Raw genomic sequence first — 19,582 nt, forward strand, 5'->3', positions numbered from 1 at the left:
CTTTCGACCAGAATAATCTTTTATTCAGATAAAAGTATCCCAGTTTTAGGCTATGCGTGTGATATAATAATAACAGACAGAGAGGTACAGAAATACCCAAGCTGGCCCAGGATCAGAGCTTGTGGTATACAGAAGAGAATTATTGCATCCTTTATTTGCTGGCTTTGGTACATTCTTAGGAGATAGAGGGAGGGAAAAAAAAATCAAAACCAGAAGGGTCTGGTGCTGATGGACCAGATCAATTGGTTCAAACTTTGATTCAACTGTTAAGGTATTCAGGGCTGGAACTAGGATGAGAGGAGCAAGGCACTCACCTGAGGTGCGAAGTTTAAAGCGTGCCAAAATCTCGGTAATCAAGATAAATAATATTTTAATGCAATATTTTAGAAAAATAGTAATGCAAAAATATCCACAATGAACAAAATATCAAAACTTTAAATAAAGACAGGATCTGACCCTGCATTTTCATGATTCAGGGAGTGTCTTACTTGCTTCGTCCTAGTCCAGGCCCAACTTGTTCATCCCCAGATGATGTGCCAAAAGCCGCATGTTTAGGTGTCTCCTCTGGTGCTCTCTAGTGCTATGTTCTGCTGACCTTGTTGGCAACAGCTCTCTGTCTGTTATGAATGGTTGGACATCAGGTGGCACCTTTAAGATACCACAAGGTAAAAGCAACTCTCTGAGCCAAGGCCAGCTCTTCCAACCTCCTTCCAAACAGTCTTACATCTCAAGGGCAAGTTTCTGTGGTGTATAGGGCATCAGGGAGAGGGTAGAATGGGGTAGAAAGGGGAGATAATGGGAGAGGGAAAAAAGAACAGGTGACCTCATGAGTTGGCACTAACGTAACTAGAGTGCAATTTTTCAAGAGTCTATCTTTTTTAAGAAAACCTTGAGCCCCAACTCTTATTTGGAGGCACCTGCTCACTCACCTCCAAAACCAAATCCACCTCACCTCTATTCTTCTTTTCACATTGTGTACGGGTAGTTCTGGAAATCAAAGTGGCCATGCTGCTTCCTCCATGCAGCCTGTAGTGAATTCAAGTAGTGTAGGATACTTCAAACTGGAGCTTCTCTACTGTGAATAGCTGCTCATCCCCAAGTACCAAACCTAATTTTGTGACAATGAAAACCATCTGCAGGTGCCCCCTGCTGGTGGTACTCTCCTAGAGACTTGCCTTCACTGATGTATTTTGTTTGGTCAATGGTCCAGAAAGTCACAGTCACAGTCACCAACACTATTCCCTATGCCCTTACACCTAAGCAGGTTCACTTATTTATGCTACCCGCCAGGCACCTGCAGGTGTGTGGCATTTGCGTTTTCCTTCTATGGCTTCCTAGTTCCTCATGGTGGGAACCTGGGGCCCGACTTCTTGCCTCTCAAACTATTAATATGTCTGCCTCACAGGGCCAGGCACTTCTCTAGTCTTGAGTCACCCATGTCATTCTTTTAACCTACCCTCGGGTAGGACACTGGAGCCATAGATGTGAACCTTAGCCTTTAAGGCACGCAAGAAGACACTGAAGTCCCCAGGGCCAGTCACTGCCAGCAATGTCTTCCAGCGGTGGTTGAAGGGATGACTGAGGCAAGCAGAGTCTGAGTTTGTTATTGTTCTGAGGATATAGACAAAAATCTTTAATAAGGCTTACATAGCTTGGCATAGTCTTCAGCCTCAGCTCTGGTTATACTCCCCCTTCCCTTTTGTGCTTAGTTTGTACTAGTCTTGTTCCAGAAGAAGAAAGAGAGAACTAATTCTGCTGCTCCTCTGGTGTCCAGGAGCTCAGGTAATGGATACAGACTGTAATAGGCAGTCTCTAAGTTGGTCCCCAGTGATCCCTGGTCATCAAACCCTTGTGTAATTCCCTCACCTTGAGTCTGGGATGGATCTAGTACTCATTTGTAATGAATACAGTAGGGCAGCAGTGATGGAATGTTGCTTCCGAGATTAGATTATTTTTTAAAAAGCAAAAACAACTGTGGCTTCCATTTTGAGTATGCATGCGCTCTTTCTTTTAGATCAGTTGTGCTGGGGGAACTAAGCTACCGTGTTATAAGCAGACCTATTGTGTGGACAGGAACTAAAGCCTGCCAAATACCGTGTGCGTGAGTCTGAAAACGGACCTTTCAGCCCCTGTCGAGTCTTGAGATGACAGCAGCCCCAGCTGAGTGCTTGACTGCAACCTCATGAGAGAACTTGAGGCAATTCTAACCAGCTAAGCTGCTCCCAGATTTCTGACCCTCCAAAACTGTGAGTACTAAATACTTGCAGTTTTCAGCCACTGAGGTGATTTGCTATGCAGCAATAGTAATAGTAACAAACACACAGACTTCTGAACCTTTCCCCAATCCAAGGTCATTCTGTGGAGTTAGAGACCCAGCTCTCCCATTCACAAAGAAGCTATTATTCTCTCTACAGTAAAGAAAGACAAAGAAGTCAGAGCAGTTTTTTAACGCTGCACATCAGGAAACTAGATGTATGCTGAAAATTTGGGAGTGATAAGTAGGACCTTTCCCAGTATGTAGAACATACCACCAAAGCATGCTCACTCGAGAATGTGCTTTTGATTACTACCAAGCACACTTTTTTTTCTTTTTGAAGATATGTGCAAACAATGAAAACCCTTCTTGCTGAAATTACAATACAGGAGTACATTTTGGTTGAAATGTTTATTTGGAGATTTCAAAGTCAAGGTTGATATAGCCAAAAGATAATACAGATTAGACTATCATGGAAACAAAAAGAATCTAAAATTTGATATTGTTTGTACACTAGGGTCACTGTTCATGTTAACATTTCCTTCATTGCATCCACTTTCTCAGAGCTGGTGTTGTAGGGTTAGATGTGAGTGTGAATGAGCATGCGTACAGTGGACAAAATCCCCCCATTCTGTAAATGCATGTGCCTATTACTCCAGGCAGTGAACCCAGCCTGCTTTAAGTCTTTGTTATTTGAATAGTGTCCCAGATTCTCCTTTGAAATGTGCGGTTCACCTATTTTTATTAACCTTAATATGGAGCTTTCTGATGCTTTTTTGATAGATTCTTGGTCGTGCCCAGGTACACTTCCTTTCGTTTTAAACAGGTCATATATTTCTCTGTGCTGGCCTTCAGGTGGTGTGCCATATAAATTAGAAAGCAAATTTTCAGAAGGTCAAATTTTAATCATGCAGCTTAGTATTTTTAAACAGATGACATTTTCATACTTGGTATGCTAACTTGAAGACCAGACCATTTTTGCCCAAGTTCTACCAAAGGTTTTCATTTTATAGTCTTCATTTGTTTTGTTTTGGTTTACTTTTTAACAAAAAGCAAACCTAGGAAAAAATTTTAAAAACATACAAGATGCACAAAAACAATTACTCTAATACACATGAAACAGAAAATCAACACCTGCCAATTAAACACAACTTCTACCATTTCATAACTGTGTGATCTTGTCAAATTACTTAACCTCTCTATAAAATGGGATCACGATAGCATCTTTCTCACAGAATTATAGTGAGAATTCAATAATATTATTCTTATGAAATGTTTAAGATAGGGCCTAGCATTTATCATTTACTCGATAAATATTAATCATGTAATTATATATGTAATTATGGTGATAATGATAATGTTGCTGCCATGAGATGTCAGGTGTCACAATATAAAATCATTACAGAATTCTGTTTGGAACTCCTGTGAGACCTAGTATGAATCACCTATAGTTATGAGGCTGCTCTAGCAAATAAATCTAAGAGAACAGGCAACTTCATGAAGAGGTTAAAGTGTCCTAGGGCAGTGGTCTCCAACCTTTTTGGTACCAGGAACCATTTTCAAGGAAGACAACTTTTCCATGGACAGGGTGGGGGATGGATTTGGAATGATCATCAGGTATTAGATCCTCATAAGAAGCAGGCAACCTAGATCCCTCATATGCCCAGTTCACAATAGGGTTCCCGTTCCTATGAGAATTGAATACAGCTGCTGGTCTGCTGATTGACAGGAGGTGGAGCTCAGGGGTAATGCTCGCTGGCCTGCCACTCACCTCCTGCTATGCAGCTGGGGTCCTAACAGGCCAGGACCAGTACCAGTCCATGCTCTGGGGGCTGGGGACCCCTGTTCTAGGGAAATACCATCACCATGTCTGCTACCCCTCCAACCGTGGGCGCTACCACCATTTGGTCACCATATGCAACCCTGTGTGAAGATATTCTTAATACTATCCAGGGTCCTTTTCATTTGAGTGACCTCTATCTCTTTGTCCCACCATCGAACTCCCACCCTCATAATGAGTGACCTCAGCTCACTGCAAACTCTACCTCTCGGGTTCAAGCTGTCCTCCTACCTCAGCCTCCCGAGTAGCTATATTCAGGCGCCCGCCACCACGCATGGCTAATTTTTCTATTTTCAGTAGACACAGGGTTTCACCATGTTGGCCAGGCTGGTCTCAAACTCCGGACCTCAAGTGATCTGCCTGCCTCAGCCTCCTAAAGTGTTGGGATTACAGACATGAGCCACTGTGCCCAGCCCTCCTTTCCCTTTAAGCATACCTAAAGCCTCTCTACAAAGCGCCAATCAGAATTTGAGTCATCTGGAAGAAATATCAAAAGAGCTCCAGTAATAACGGTAGCAGACACTGTTGATACTATTGATACCACAGGAAATTGACTCATGGATATAGGCCTCCAAGAATAGGCTGACCTTGTCCCCACAGACAATATTCCAACTATACGAAGTAAATGAGTCAGGATTTCCAAGACACTCACAATGTAGAAGCGGATGAATTCATGAAAGTAGACTGCTTAACTCAAGACCAGCACGACAAGAGGTTGTTATTTAGGATTAAAGGGCCTCAGTAAGGCAATGTAATTGAGGTTAGTTTAATTTTCTACTTTAATGAACATGAGAGAAACCCATTTTCTTTCTTCTTAATCTACCTTTAATCTCCAATTAAATTTACAAATTATTAAATTTGTAAAAACTAAATAAAACACTCTGAATTCTTAGTGTTGAGGAAAAAAATACCTTGCAGAAATTCTTAATATAAAAACAAAGCTAATAAGTTGCCAAGGAAAACATACAAATAATTATTTTGTAACGAATTGTGACATACAATATTTGGTTTTGTCTATTAAGCTACCCTTAATTAGCAATATTGGTTAAATCTTGCACAAAGTTTCTTTAATAAAAACATTTACCTTTTGTGACTATGTAGTTATTTGTATTGGTTCAATAAGAATTTGTCCTCCTTCTACCTGAATATATTACTAATTAGAAATTTTTTTTTTTTTTTTTTTTTTTGAGATGGAGTCTTGCTCTGTTGCCCAGGCTGGAGTGCAATGGCGTGATCTCAACTCACTGCAACCTCTCAATCTTGGGCTCAAGCACTTCTCCCACCTCAGCCTCCCAGGTAGCTGGGATTACAGGCACCCACCATCATGCTAGGCTAATATTTGTATTTTTATAGAGACGGGGTTTCACCATGTTGGCCAGGCTGGTCTTAAACTCCTGACCTCAGATGATCTGCCGGCCTCAGCCTTTCAAAATGCTGGGATTACAGGCATGAGCCACCTTGCCCAGCCAGGAGGAATCAATTTTTTAATAAAAAATTTATAGCTGTGCTACAAATTCAATTTAATTAGACAAGACAAATCCAGTAATAAGAATAATTTCTATGTTTTTCACGCAGAAGCAATGCCTATAACATCCTTCTAGGAAACCAATCTGGTGCTTGCTCTATGGACTATGCAATCTCAGGCTTGGAGGTAAGAAAGAATGTCCTTTCTTGGCAGAGCAGGGACACCGAGACATTGGATATCTTTTATTAAAAAGGATACATTTGCATTATAAATACTGCAGATGAAATCAGGTAGAGGTGAACAGACTGGTTTGGTCTGCTCTAAACTGAGCTGTTAAACATGTAAAAGTAAATTTAAACCACAAGGGCTTTATAAATCTATAGATAGATGTAAACTTGTGAGCCTTAGTTTATTGTTTCATCAAAAAAATACTAGGAGGTCATTAAATATTAATCAACACTTCTTAGATCTGTGCAAATAAAATGGATCAAATTAAAATGTAAAATCAATAGTACTGATTAGGAACATTGTTCAGCAAATGTAGGTAGACAAACATGTCCTGTAGAGAAGGAAACATGACCGCAAGATGAAATGTAAAAACCAAAGTGACATCTGGGCCTGACACCATTGTCAGCCCGTTCATCATGTCGCACTGCTGAAGAAACAGAGAAAAAAAACCTCTGCACTCTGACATAAAGAAACAATAAAAGGGTCTCTCTGTCTACCTGCAGTCCTCCAAATGAATAAAACCTTGAGCATTTCCTGAGAGTTGCTAACTCCTTAATGAAAATCACTTTATCCTTGACTTTACAATGCTGTTTATTGTCTGAAGATATGTCATGAACTTTCTGAATACAATAACCATGATAAAATTGCTGTTTTCTGCCATGAAGAGATTAATATAAACCCTATAGTCTTCATAATATTGTTTGTTTTAAAAAGTTCTATTTTTTTAATTTTTTGGGCAGTTCTTTTGAAGACTGACTTCCTCACATTTCTTTGCAAGTAAATGCCTCCTTCTGCTTATTTTTCCAACATGCTTTTGTTTCTGAGCCTTTCTTTCATGCTCTATACACACAAATCAGCAGGAGATAGTACCTGCAGCTGTATTTGGAGTTTACTGCCTCAATGTTCGCTTTCAATGAAAGAGCGTATTTCTTAACAGAAGACCAGAAATTCATGCTGAACCAATAAATTGTCCTCTATAGTTTTCATCTGCAAGGAGGATTTAAATATTTCTAGCTCAGTAGTTCAGCCCTGAAGATTATTTCACCCCCACTGCTAATCCCGATCTAATCTGTTTTTGTGTTGTTAATGCTCCTATATACTAGCCAGGTCAGTAATTCTGTAACAGGCTTAATTTCTTAATATTTTAGGCCATGTGTTAATTTTACTATTTCTTAGCCATTTTTCCTCAATAGTTTTAAATTGCATCCCTGCTTACTCTCCCTTTTACTGGACGGGCTTCCTCTGTTTACTAATACAATTCCCCAAATTGATTCATCTACTTGTTGAAATACCTAATTTTAGGCCCGGCACTGACAGCTTGCCTAGGCTTATACTTGTTGTGTTTGGTGTTGCAGTCTCCAGATTCTAAAAACACCATCTAGACCTTACATTACCTCCAGCCAGGGCTATTCCCCCAGAGCCTACCTTAAGAAGCAGATTTCTTTTCAAGTTTCATCTTCTTCCCATTTATTTCATTTCATGACAGTTAGAGAAGCTGTATACTAACGTGACAAATGGTAAGTTAGCAGAGAAAGACGTTATTTCAGGATAAGTTCAGGGAAAGCTTTTTGGAGGAAAGTCAGCTCACATTAGTCCTGATGATGGATAGTGTATAGAGACTACAGATGATGGAACGATGAGGTGGAAACTCGAGTGGCTACATACGGACATTCCACATAGAAGCAGTGTGAGCAAAACCACCAAGACAGGAAATGAGATGGAATTGATAAGGCAATGCAAATAATTCAGGTTATTTAGATCATCAGTGTTGGGGGAAGCTGGGTTTATGGGAATCAATGGTTAATCAGAATGTGAGCACCGTTGGTTTGGTAATTCATGGAAGAGGTTATCATTCAACAGGGAGAGTGGCTTCTCGATTATAAACATGTCTGAAGGTCACTGAACATCAACGCTATCCTTCAGTTAAAATCTTACTAAAATTATACTGACCTCTGATGACCTTCAGAGAGCTCCAGCTAGAATGATTGATGATAAGAGAAATTCGAGAAGGCAATGGGGCAAATCTTTGTGCAAATCTCTGTTATGTCATATATCTAAGGCTTCTGCTGGATCCAGTGATTTGTTTGTTCTGACTGTAGTACAAATCTATTGGAACAATAAATCTAGTTATAATAAATGACAGAGGGCATTGAAGCAGATGCAAGAAGCAAAATATACAGGTGTAAAGACAAACTATATTAGGCCTCCCATCAAGCTTCTCTAATATTTTCACAGCACAGCCCTGCCTGACTTCTCTCTATCTGGGTAGGCCCCTTCTGTTTGCTAAACCAGTTCTCTGATGTTGACTACCTGATTCTCTAGTCCTCAAGTTGACTCATCCTGTTTATTGAGAGTGACATTTTTAGACTACTAATAATATTTATATGTAAGAAAGAAACTGAGTTTTTATATAAATATATAATCTTTTCAAATAAAAGATTATAATCAAGGAACTGTAAATAATAGAAAAATTACATAACATCTCCCTATTTGGGGATTGGTTAAATGCAATAATATAGAAGTCTGAAAAAATAATGACTGTATTACAAAAGAATATAAAAATAATTGAAGACTAGGAGTTATGTCTACCAACTAATTCAGTCATTTGGCTGTTTATTCTCATTTGAACAGTAGTGGATTAAAACAAAAACAAAAAGACTTTCGACTTCCATCACAGGGAGAAAAGGATCAAGTACACATTAGAGAAAGCTGATGGCAATGATTTCTAGTTTCAGTTTCTATTTTCTGTCAATTAACCATCATTTTGGTAAACAGCTTTTTTAAATGTCTTTTCTTTTAATTTTTAAATTTTTACTTTAAAGACAGGGTCTCACTATGTTGCGAAGGCATTGGCCTCAAACTCATGGACTCAAGTGATCTTCCTGCCATAGCCTCCCTAGGTGCACATCACCATACCCAGCTATTAATGTCTTTATAAAAGCATTTTTAACCCTACTGGTCTAGCTATTGCATCAAATAAATAGCTAATTCCATTGAGGAAGGATTAGGGACTCACGAGTGAAAATAAATGTTTTATTTGGATAATGGCTACAAAATCTCAACAGTCAAAATAAATCAGAGATTAAAGCCATGATGATGACTTAAAAGATAAAGTTAGGTAGAAATGTGAACTAAGGGAAATGACTCAACACATTCAGCAACACAAAACTGTGGCCTAAATTCACTCTGACAGTTGTTATGCTATCTCCTGCTGCCCGAGTAGAGTAAGTTATGAACAAGACACATGAAGGGGATCAGGCAGACATATGGTCAAATGCTTTCTGTGCAATATGTCTGTCTCCATATTATCTTCTCTGTCTCATTGCACTTTGGACATTTTTATTCTTCCTGCAGATCTATTTTTATGAAGCAATGTGATTTAAATAAAAAGAGCACTGAATTCTCAGCCAGATATTTGAGTTCTAGTTGAAGATTTATCACCTAGTGGTTATGAGATTTGGGGCAAATTGCTTAATCTCTCTCTTTCTTTACCAGTTCGTTTGTAAGTTTTCTTGCCTCCCTACAGGACTGTATTGGGGATCAATCAATGTTGAGTTGAAGGCAACATGGTTTAAGTTGGCTTAATGGAGAAGTGGTAAATCACTTAAACGGGTAGAACAACACAGTGTAGAGGATGTTGGGCTGCATGAGGAAGTGTGGAAAAAAAGCATGCCATGAAAATATCATCACAATCTCACATTTCTTCTTTTATTTGCACACTCTGAACACCTGCATGTGATAAGGACTGTGCAAGGTTCTCAGGATACCCAGGTAAAAATCACCACTTCTGCCAGTCTTGACTTTGCAAGCTTGAGGAGCAGACCTGGAGAAATTTGGCTATTACCACACCAAAGTTGTTCCTCACATTCCCTTTGACATATGGTCTCAGGAAAAAATGAAAAGAGTAAAAAAAAAAAAGTCCTTCATTTTTGAAAGGAAAAGTCATAATTAATTTCTAGAAGGAGAAAGAAAAAAAGAGATAACAGTGTGTGAAAAGGCTTAGAAAATGCTAGAGCACTACAGAAAGATAACATGAGATTATGTCTAAGAGTAGCTTGGTTATTTTGCTTTTGTTGACAAAGTATACCTCCTTCATTTTCATAGTTGTCATAATTCTTTCCATGATTTTCTTAGTGGGTTTGTTTAGGAAAAACTATATTCTTTCTTTATTCATCTAACTCTCCTTAACTCCAAAAGATGCTTCTTAGGATAACATTTTAAAAGGATATACATTACGCACATTTTTAATGCTTCTATACAGGACTGAAGGCCAATATTACCATGATAATAAGGCATGTAACAAAAATTTGTTCTGCAGAGGGTGAGAAAGCGTGAGGGAAAACACAGTGCAGGATTCTATGCTGTTGCCCAAGAACCCAGACAGGCAAGTGAAATAATAGAGCAGACAATTCCTGAGGCTGTGGTCGATATGATTAGGAGATAGTGGGTAAAAATGGCCTTTAAACTATATACACATGAGAAGATAGATGTGAAAGCCCATTGCAAAGGCAATAAAATTATGCAAATATAAAATATCACTATTAAAATGTATGATGAATTGACCATGAAAACGGTTCCAGTGCTGGGCCAGAAATCAGGAAACATGGGCTTTTGGTTTCTCACCATTAAAATGAAGAAGTTGGATTTATACCCAAGGGTACCTTGTGGGCTGTATGGCTTCTAAGTAACTGGTCATAACAAAAGGGACACAATCAGGTCAGTTTCAAAACCAAGAATAAAATGGGAAATTAAAGAACTGAATTGGCTACTTTCTGCTCAAATGATTGTTAAAAATAAAGTTTAAAAAAAGCCCCAAGGACTATGCAGTGCAGTGAGCAGAGGCTCCCGATATTAAAAAGAAAACAAGGAAAATGGATTCCTGGTGATAGAAGTGGTGTGGGGGAAGACAAATAGTGTGGCTGCAAATGGAACAATATGCAAAAGAAAAGTAGCTAAATATAGCTCTTTTTTGGGAAAGAGATTGTGTCTAAGTCCATCAGTGGAAAGGCAACTTAATTGTTGTATAAGTCTGTTCAGGTTGCCATAACAAGATACCATACACCAAGTGGCTTAAACTATAGAAATGTATTTCTCACACTTCTGGAAGTTGGGAAGTCCAAGATAAAGGTGGTAGCAAAGCGGATTTCTTCCTAAGGTCTCTTCCTATGGCCTGTAAGTGGCTGTAGATTCACTGTGTGCCCATGTGACCATTTCTTTGTGCACCAGGGGGAAGGCGTACAAACAAGCTTTCTAGTGTCTCTCTTCTTGTAATGGCATTAATCTCAGCATGAGGACACCACTCTCATAACCTCTTTTAATCCTGATTACCTCTCAAAGGCCCCAGCTGCATAAATCATCACAGTGGGTGTTAGGGCTTCAACATTTAAGTGCGGGAGTTGGTGTTCACATTTCAGTCAATTGAGGTGGCAATTGAAATGAGAAAGGAAAACCATAGTTACTAGAGAGAACTGTTGTCTTGGGGAGGATCACTGGACAGGACTACGGTCCTGTCCAGGTTGTTATGGCAACCTGAACAGACTTATACAACAATCCAGTCCTAGAGGCAATACAACTTCTCTGCTGATTCCAGATTCTGAGCGCCTCTCAGTCCTTGGTTGGGTTGTTTTGATCCTGTCCATATTATATTTATAAATATTCTCTTCATAAAACTCTCTTTAGGCCGGGCGTGGTGGCTCACGCCTGTAATCCCAGCACTTTGGGAGGTCAAGAGATCGAGACCATCCTGGCCAACGTGGTGAAACCCGCTCTCTACTAAAAATACAAAAAATTAGCCGGGTGTGGTAGCGGGTGCCTGTAGTCCCAGCTACTCGGGAGGCTGAGGCAGGAGAATGGCGTGAACCCGGGAGGCGGAGCTTGCAGTGAGCCGAGATGGCACCACTGCACTCCAGCCTGGGCGGCAGAGCGAGACTCCATCTCAAAAAAAAAAAAAAAAAGCACCACAACTCTCTTTAAATCACACATCCGAGTGTGCCCCTTGTTTCCCACCAGAGCCAAGACTGAATTGAGATGATTTCTTAAGGTCAGGTTGATGTCCTAATCCAGTTGTGCTGCTATAACAAAATACCACAGAGTGAGTAACTTATAAACAACAAAAATTTATTGCTCACAGTTATGGAGGATGGTCAGTCCAAGATCAAGTTGCCAGCAGGTTCAGTGTCTAGTGAAGGCCCATTCCTCTGTCATCCAGGCTGAAGTGCAGTGTTGCAAGCTTGGGTCACTGCAACCTTCACCTCCCAGGCTCAAGTAATCCTCCCACCTCAGCCTCCTGAGTAGCTGGGACCACAGGTGCTCACCACCATGCCTGGCTAATTTTTTTTTTTTTTTTGTAGAGATGGGGTTTCACCATGTTTCCCAGGCTGGTCTCAAACTCCTGGACTCAGGCAATCTGCCAGCCTCCTGAGGGAGTGCTGGGATTACAGGCATGAGCCACTGTGCCCACCCCCAAAATTCTACTCATATATATGCATAATTACATAGTTACCAGCCATCATTTTCTGATACTTTGATTGGCAATTGGTGGAAAGAGTTTATCTAAAGACCTGGAATCCACAGACGGGAGTCTCTGTGTTAAGGGGTTGCTCTTATTATGCAGATGAAGCCTCCAGGTAGCAGGCTTCAGAGAGAATTGATTGTAAATGTTTCTTATCAGACTTAAAAAGGTGCCTAGATTAGGGAAAAGGCCTGGAAAGTGATTCCCTATAGCATGTAGACTTTCCCCACAAGAGACAACTTTGTAGGGACATTTCAAAATATGATAAACAATGTATTTTAGGGTAAAATATTTTTATTTCTTTCAGGGCCTGCTATCTGTCATGTAATGCTACACTAGAGTCAGCCTGGAGTTTGGTGTCTTATTGCTACAAAAAGTCTTAAGATCGCTGTTGTAATGTCAGTTGGGCCTGGTCGGATGTGCTGGTCAGTTGTGCCTGAATTCAAAAGGAAGAAGGGTATAATGAGGCATATCTGACCCCTACTTCCCATCATGGTCTGAACCAGTTTTTCAGGTTAACTTTGGAATGACCCTGGCTGAGAGGAGGGGTGCATTCAAATAGTTGAGGGGCTTGGAATTTTATTTGTGGTTTACACTATAGAAAGTATTTTTCCAGTATTACCTGGACAATGTATCTCCCTGTCAGTATCCAGGGAATGGCACCTGGATCAAGCATTTAGTGTTCAGTTGCTACACTCTCACCTAATCCCTCATTTTCAATATTTTGCCATGTTTTCCAGTGACCCAACTGGCCACCATGTCACAGACTTTATGGTCTCCAAGGGAGACCCCTCCATTTCATGTTTTGTGATTTGAGCAACAGACTGGAATCTACTTGAAATTTGCAAATGGTCTTTGACTTGGGCTTTCCAATTTTGCTCTACTTCACAGTGTTTTCTGGGTTATATACAAGGGAGATGATCCAGTCATTTGTTAAGCGCCTCAAATAAGACATGCCTTAGATGTTTTTCTGTTTGTTTGTTTGTTTTGTCAAATTGGGATTATTTTTGTGTCTTTGGAGAATATAAAATACTAATATGAGGTAAGCACTAAGGTTCTGAGATGTCCGTGGAAGAGATGACAAACTCCATCACCATGCCTGAGAGTGTCCAATCGTCTCTGCGGGGGCCACATATTTTTGTATTACACTGTATTTGAAATAACAACAACAACAAAAAACTCTTCAAGATTCATAAAATTGGACAACTGTCTTTGTAACACTTCTAGTGGTAAAACCAGTAAGGATGGCTAGTTTGCAACCCATCTGAGCAGCCTCTCTGGTTTCATAGATATGTTTTCTCTCTGACATTGAACGGCTTTCAACTTTAAGCGGAATGCTACATCACAAAGATAAACAGGTTTGAAAGGAACCGGTTTTCCTTGTAATCCTAAACGTTCAAGTCTGCGCATTAAAAGACATTATCTGAAGAAGGGTGCACAAGCTTCCTGTTGGCCGCCAGAAGGGTTCTCTGCACGACACAGATCAAGTACCACAGTCTTAGGGGGAGACCAGACGCGGGGTCTCTGCGCACCTCCCCAAAGGACAATGGCAGGAGGAAAAGGAGAAAGAGACAGACGTCACTTCCTCCGCCAGCTCCGGCAGCGGGTTGATCGGCTGAGTCGGCGGAGGGTGGGGCGGAAGAGCAGATGGGGACTGGGAAAGGCGCTGTCGGTGACATCACGGATAGGGCGATTTCTATGTAGATGAGGCAGAGCAGGGGCTGCTGCTTCGCCACGAAGGAGTTCCCGTGCCGTGGGAGCGGGTTCAGGACCGCTGGTCGGACCTGAGAGTCCCAGCTATGTGTCAGGGCTAGGAGGGCTGGGGGGGGGGGGGGGGGTGCGCGGGGCAAGTGACCGTGCGTGTAAAGGGTGAAGCGTGTGAGGCTGTGGCGGGGCGGAGGTGCAAGACCTCATACTTACCTGGCAGGAGAGATACCACGATCACGAAGGTGGTTTTCCCAGGGCAAGGCTTATCCATTGTTATCCATTGTACTCCGTATGTGCTGACCCCTGCGATTTCCCCAAAGGTGGGAAACTCGACTGCATGATTTGTGGTAGTGGGGGACTACGTTCGCGCTTTCCCCTGGTGCTTTTGTGGTGTGAATAGTAGGTGAGGCCCAAAGTGTTTTTGTAATTCAGGGTGCGGGCTCGTGTCTTGTGGCTGTGTTCTGTCCGGTCAGTTGTTTCCGTTCGCAACGGTTAGTTTTCGTTTGTGAGGTCATGTTTGGGGACAGCTTAGAACTATCCACTTCCTCTCTTGGGGGGCGAATTTCAGTCTCTGTTGGTTGGGGTGGTCTCCCAGGTTAGCTGCCGCGGTACTTGCTAGGTGGAGCTCAGGGATCAAGGATCGGGAGCTTTCTGGTTTGTTCACTGCTCCCAGGGCTTCTAACATCTCTTAAAAACTCTGGTGTTTTCTGTCATCCTCGGAGTTACCTGTTAGCCTCTGCTTTTTTTGTTGTTCCCCCCCCGCCCCGAGACAAGTCTCGCTGTACCGTCCAGGCTGGAGAAGTGGCGTGATCTTCCCATCTCAGGCTCCCGAGTAGGACAACCACATGCCACCACACCCGGCTAGTTTTTTCTCTTTTCTTTTCTTTCTCTTTCTCTTTCCTTTCTTTTTCTTTTTTCGTAGCGGTTTCACCATTCTGCTCAGGCTGGGCTCCAACTCCTGGGCTCAAGTGGTCCGCCCAGCCTTCTGAAGTGCTGGGATTACAGGTGCGATCCATCTTGCCCTGGCAGCTCCTGCTTTTCACCACAGCATTCACGGGAGTTTGTAGGATTTCTGTGCTGGGGAAACGTATACTCAGTTAATAGAGCCAGGTGGAAATTGTACTCAGAACTGGTGGTTTTCTTTGGAATGAAAACCGTGCATGTTGGGGGCTCTTAGTGTCCCCGTTCAGTTGTAGACGTAACACCCTTGCTTTGTGTAGGGGGAGGGCTTTGCCCGTGCCCTGGTGCCCCGGCACAGGGCATCGAGGCCTGCAGATCAGAACCGCAGTCTAACCTATGTCTTGGCGGAATACCCTGCTAATTCTCCCTGGAATGTAAGATGGGAGGTCTTGTGAGGAGGTTTCTACAAGTAAGAAAACAAATTTCCATTCGGTTTTTATTGACAAAATTGAAAATTTTAATAACTGAGTCCAGCCTCTCAGATGACAAATGTCTTTTGCACTGAGAGCTGGGAACCGCCGCTTGCCTCAGCTCCTGCGTGCAGGTGCAGCCCTCGCTTCCCTCCACACTTTCTCCAGCGGGTGTCAGTTCCTCCACAAGAGGCAGACAGTGTTCTGCAGAACCACAGCGCTCAAGGCCTTCGAGAGCCAAAAATCTCGGAGCGAGCTGCCCTGTCCTGGCTGTACCTCACAACTGACCTAGAAATGGCCTTTGCTGGGAGCAAAGGGTAGGGGGGAGATGGTCGTCGGAGCTGGGGCCTGTGCACTGGACCAGGTTGACCCACAGGAGGGGAGGTACCCAGAGTTAGAAGGGGGCCAAGCACTGAGACCTCACCATCATCAATCTCCAAAAGGACTCAGAGAGATGCAGAGACTGAGACAGGCTTCCTTTTTCAAGGAAAGAGAAAACTACTGAGGAAGGCCCCAGGGGCTCTGAACCAAAATCCAGACTTTTTTTCCACCTGCAGCTTTTTGTTTTTATTTTTGCTTGAGAAGGTGTCTCGGTCTGTTGCCCGGGCTGGAGGGCAGTGGCGCAATTTCGGCTCATTAAAACCTCCATCTCCCGGGTTCAAGCAATTCTCCTCCCTCGGCCTCCCTAGTAACTGGGACTACAGGTGCCCGCCATGACACCCGGCTAATTTTTGTATTTTTATTAGAGACGAGGTTTCACCATGTTGGTCAAGCTGGTCTCAAACTCCTGATCTCAAGTGATCCACCCACCTCAGCCTCCCAGAGTGCTGGGATTACAGGTGTGAGCTACCGCGCCCAGCCCGCACCTGCAGCTTAATCCCATTTCGCTGGTGCAACTTCATCCTTCCGTATGCTCAGGCCAATAAACAGTACTGTAGGCTGGTCGTTGTTTGACCCCTACACATCCTATTGGTCGGAAAATTATGTTTTCTCTTTGGTTAACCGCAGACTTTGATATGCACACTCTTTCTTGGTCTGAAACCCACCCAATAGTCCCATACGTAGATTTTTGGATAAACATAGAAATGGACCCTTCTGATCTGAAAGTTTGAAACTCGATATTTGTTTTATTTGAGTTCCTTCCTTCAGGCCTCTCAAAAAAGATATCAAAGAACTGAAAGTCACCCAGACAATGAGATGCCGGACCCCTCATTCATCCTGATTGCTTCCTTGCCCCTCCCTAGTTCCTGTTTTCTTTCTTTTCTTTTCTTCTTTTTTTTTTTTTTCTTTTTGAGACAGAGTCTCCCTCTGCCTCCCAGGCTGGAGTGCAGTGGCGCTATCTTGGCTCACTGCAAGCTCCGCCTCCCGGGTTCACGCCATTCTCCTGCCTCAGCCTCCCGAGTAGCTGGGACTACAGGCGCCCGCCACCACGCCCGGCTAATTTCTTTTCGTGTTTCTAGTAGAGACGGGGTTTCACCGTGTTAGCCAGGATGGTCTCGATCTCCTGACCTCGTGATCCGCCCGCCTCGGCCTCCCAAAGTGCTGGGATTACAGGCGTGAGCCACCGCGCCTGGTCTAGTTCCTGTTTTCTTACACATTGTCACATTTTTTCCCTGCCATCTAAGCCTCTAGTTTTGGTTGGTCAGGGAGATGGATTTGAGACTGAGTTCTCATCTCCTCCGCTGCAGCACCCTATTAAAGCCTCTTCCTTGGCAATAACCGTCTCAGTGATTGGTTTTCTGTGTGGCAAGCAGCAGGAACCCCAGGTCTCTGAACTTTGGCAAAGGAATCTCCTGATAAAGGCGGGATCGATTTTACTGACCAAGCTGAAAACGATCAGACATTTGAAAGCCTTAATCTCGGAGCCTGTCGGAGTTTGTTCTGCCCTTGAGGCTTTTCTTTGGGCCTACCAGTCAAAATCAGCCTGGCCAAACCTGTCTTCAAGGACCAGGGGCAGGGCCGGCTTCTCCCGCCGGGTTGGCAGCCACCTTCCCCTTCCCTGTGACTTGAAGAGAAGCTTCAGGGGGCGTTTATTCAATTTGCGAGAAGCCCACGAGGCGCAGGTGCGCGGTGACTCTGTGGTTCCCACCGCACCCGCTGTCCTCTTTGGTCCTCTCGCTGTCACCGGCGGGCAGTAACGTTCCAGGTGAGCTAGGGCTCCGAAGACACCAGGCAGGGAGGGACCAGTGGGTAAGGGCACCACCCGTATAGGTCCTGCGCAGGAGGGATCTGAAAAAGGTCTTGAAGAAATAGAAAGGGAGAGCCAGATGCGGTGGCTCACGCCTGTAATCCCAGCACTTTGGGAGGCCGAGGTGGGTGGATCACGAGGTCACGAGTTCGAGACCAGCCTGGCCAAGATGGTGAAACCCTGTCTCTACTAAAAATACAATAAGTAGCCGGGCGCGGTGACGGGCGCCTGTAATCCCAGCTACTCAGGAGGCTGAGGCAGGAGAATCTCTAGAACCCAGGAGGCGGAGGTTGCAGTGAGCTGAGACTGCCCCGCTGCACTCTAGCCTGGGCAACACAGCAAGACTCTGTCTCAAATAAATAAATAAATAAATAAATAAAAAGGGAGAGTTGGAAGTAGATCAAAGAGAAGAAAAGAAATCCTAGATTTCCTGTCTGAAGGCACCATGAAGATGAAGGCCACCTCTTCTGGGCCAGGTCCTCCCGTTGCAGGTGAACCGAGTTCTGGCCTCCATTGGAGACCAAAGGAGATGACTTTGGCCTGGCTCCTAGTGAGGAAGCCATGCCTAGTCCTGTTCTGTTTGGGCTTGATCCTGTAGCACTTGATTGTCTCTCCTGGACTTTCCATGGATTCCAGGGATGCAACTGAGAAGTTTATTTTTAATGCACTTACTTGAAGTAAGAGTTATTTTAAAACATTTTAGCAAAGGAAATGAATTCTGACAGGTTTTGCACTGAAGACTTTCACATGTGAGGAAAACAGGAAAACCACTATGCTAGAAAAAGCAAATGCTGTTGAGATTGTCTCACAAACACAAATTGCGTGCCAGCAGGTAGGTTTGAGCCTCAGGTTGGGCACATTTTACTTTAAGCGCACTGTTGGTGGAACTTAAGGTGACTGTAGGACTTATATATACATACATTCATATAATATATATACATATTTATGTGTATACACACACACACACACACACACACACACACACACACACACACACACACACACAGGGTCTTGCTATCTTGCCCAGGGTGGTCTCCAACTCTGGGTCTCAAGCGATCCTCTGCCTCCCCTTCCCAAAGTGCTGGGATTACAGGTGTGAGCCACCTCGCCCAGGCCATTTTAATTTTAATTTAATACTTTTAATTTGAATACACAATCCAAAAATCATATAACAAGTACAGGAAACCCACTTTATGCCAAGTTTACAAAAACAGGAAAGATATGTCCATGACAAAGCGTCAAAGTGGCAACATCCTAAAGTACTGAGAGAAAAAAAGTTATTCTAGAATTCTATGCCAAATTGAAATATCTTTCAAAAATGTGACTGAAATCAGGACATTTAAAGACATACAAAAAAATGACAGAATTCACCAAACCACACTACAAGAAATATGAAAGGAGTCCTCCAGGCCCAAGGATAAGGATACCAAACAGAAATCTGAACCTACACAAAGAAATGGAGACGACTGAAAATCGCTATGTACGTACTTGGATGTTGGGGTTTATAACATGTCCAAAATCAAATTCCCTGACAACACTAGCATAAAGGCCAGAAGGGGAGGTATAATGTCACTTGATGGCAGACGGATAAAGATGTATTCTAGGGACCCTAAAGCCATCACTGACATAACAAAAGAAAGAGTTACAGCTAATAAGCCAAATAAGGAAAGAAAATAGAATGATATATATAAAAAAAACATGTAATCGCTGGGTGCGGTGGCTCATGCCTGTAATCCCAGCACTTTGAGAGGCCAAGGCAGGCAGATCACTTGAGGTCAGGAGTTTGAGACCGGCCTGGCCAAAATGGTGAAACCCCGTCTCTACTAAAAATACAAAAATTAGCCCGATGTGGTGGCTCGCACGGACCTGTAATCTCAGCTACTTGGGAGGCTGAAGCAGGAGATTCGCTTGAACCTGGGAGGCGGAGGTTGCAGTGAGAGCTGAGATGGAGCCACTGTACTCCAGCCTGGGTGACAGAGCGAGACTCTGTCTCAAAAATAAATAAATAAGTAAATAAAT

At 42.9% G+C, this 19,582-nt stretch overlaps 1 protein-coding gene and 1 pseudogene across 8 annotated transcripts in view; both read left to right on the forward strand.

The window, feature by feature from the left end:
- The window catches only part of LOC134810593 (uncharacterized), a 277,013-nt gene that overhangs the window by 29,547 nt on the left and 227,884 nt on the right, over window positions 1–19,582 (forward strand). For 3 of the 8 annotated variants that reach the window (XR_010159062.1, XR_010159059.1, XR_010159069.1), the window contains 2 exons: window positions 2,015–2,246; window positions 5,670–14,120. The exons of 3 other annotated variants lie outside the window; for them this stretch is intronic. The gene's annotated coding sequence lies outside the window, so the exon portion shown is untranslated. 2 more of the 8 variants (XR_010159060.1, XM_063815827.1) reach the window with 2 other exon arrangements.
- On the forward strand, window positions 14,211–14,384 carry LOC129138455 (U1 spliceosomal RNA; annotated as a pseudogene).

This window comes from Pan troglodytes, chromosome 1 (assembly GCF_028858775.2).
Source record: "Pan troglodytes isolate AG18354 chromosome 1, NHGRI_mPanTro3-v2.0_pri, whole genome shotgun sequence".
Taxonomy (NCBI): domain Eukaryota; kingdom Metazoa; phylum Chordata; class Mammalia; order Primates; family Hominidae; genus Pan; species Pan troglodytes.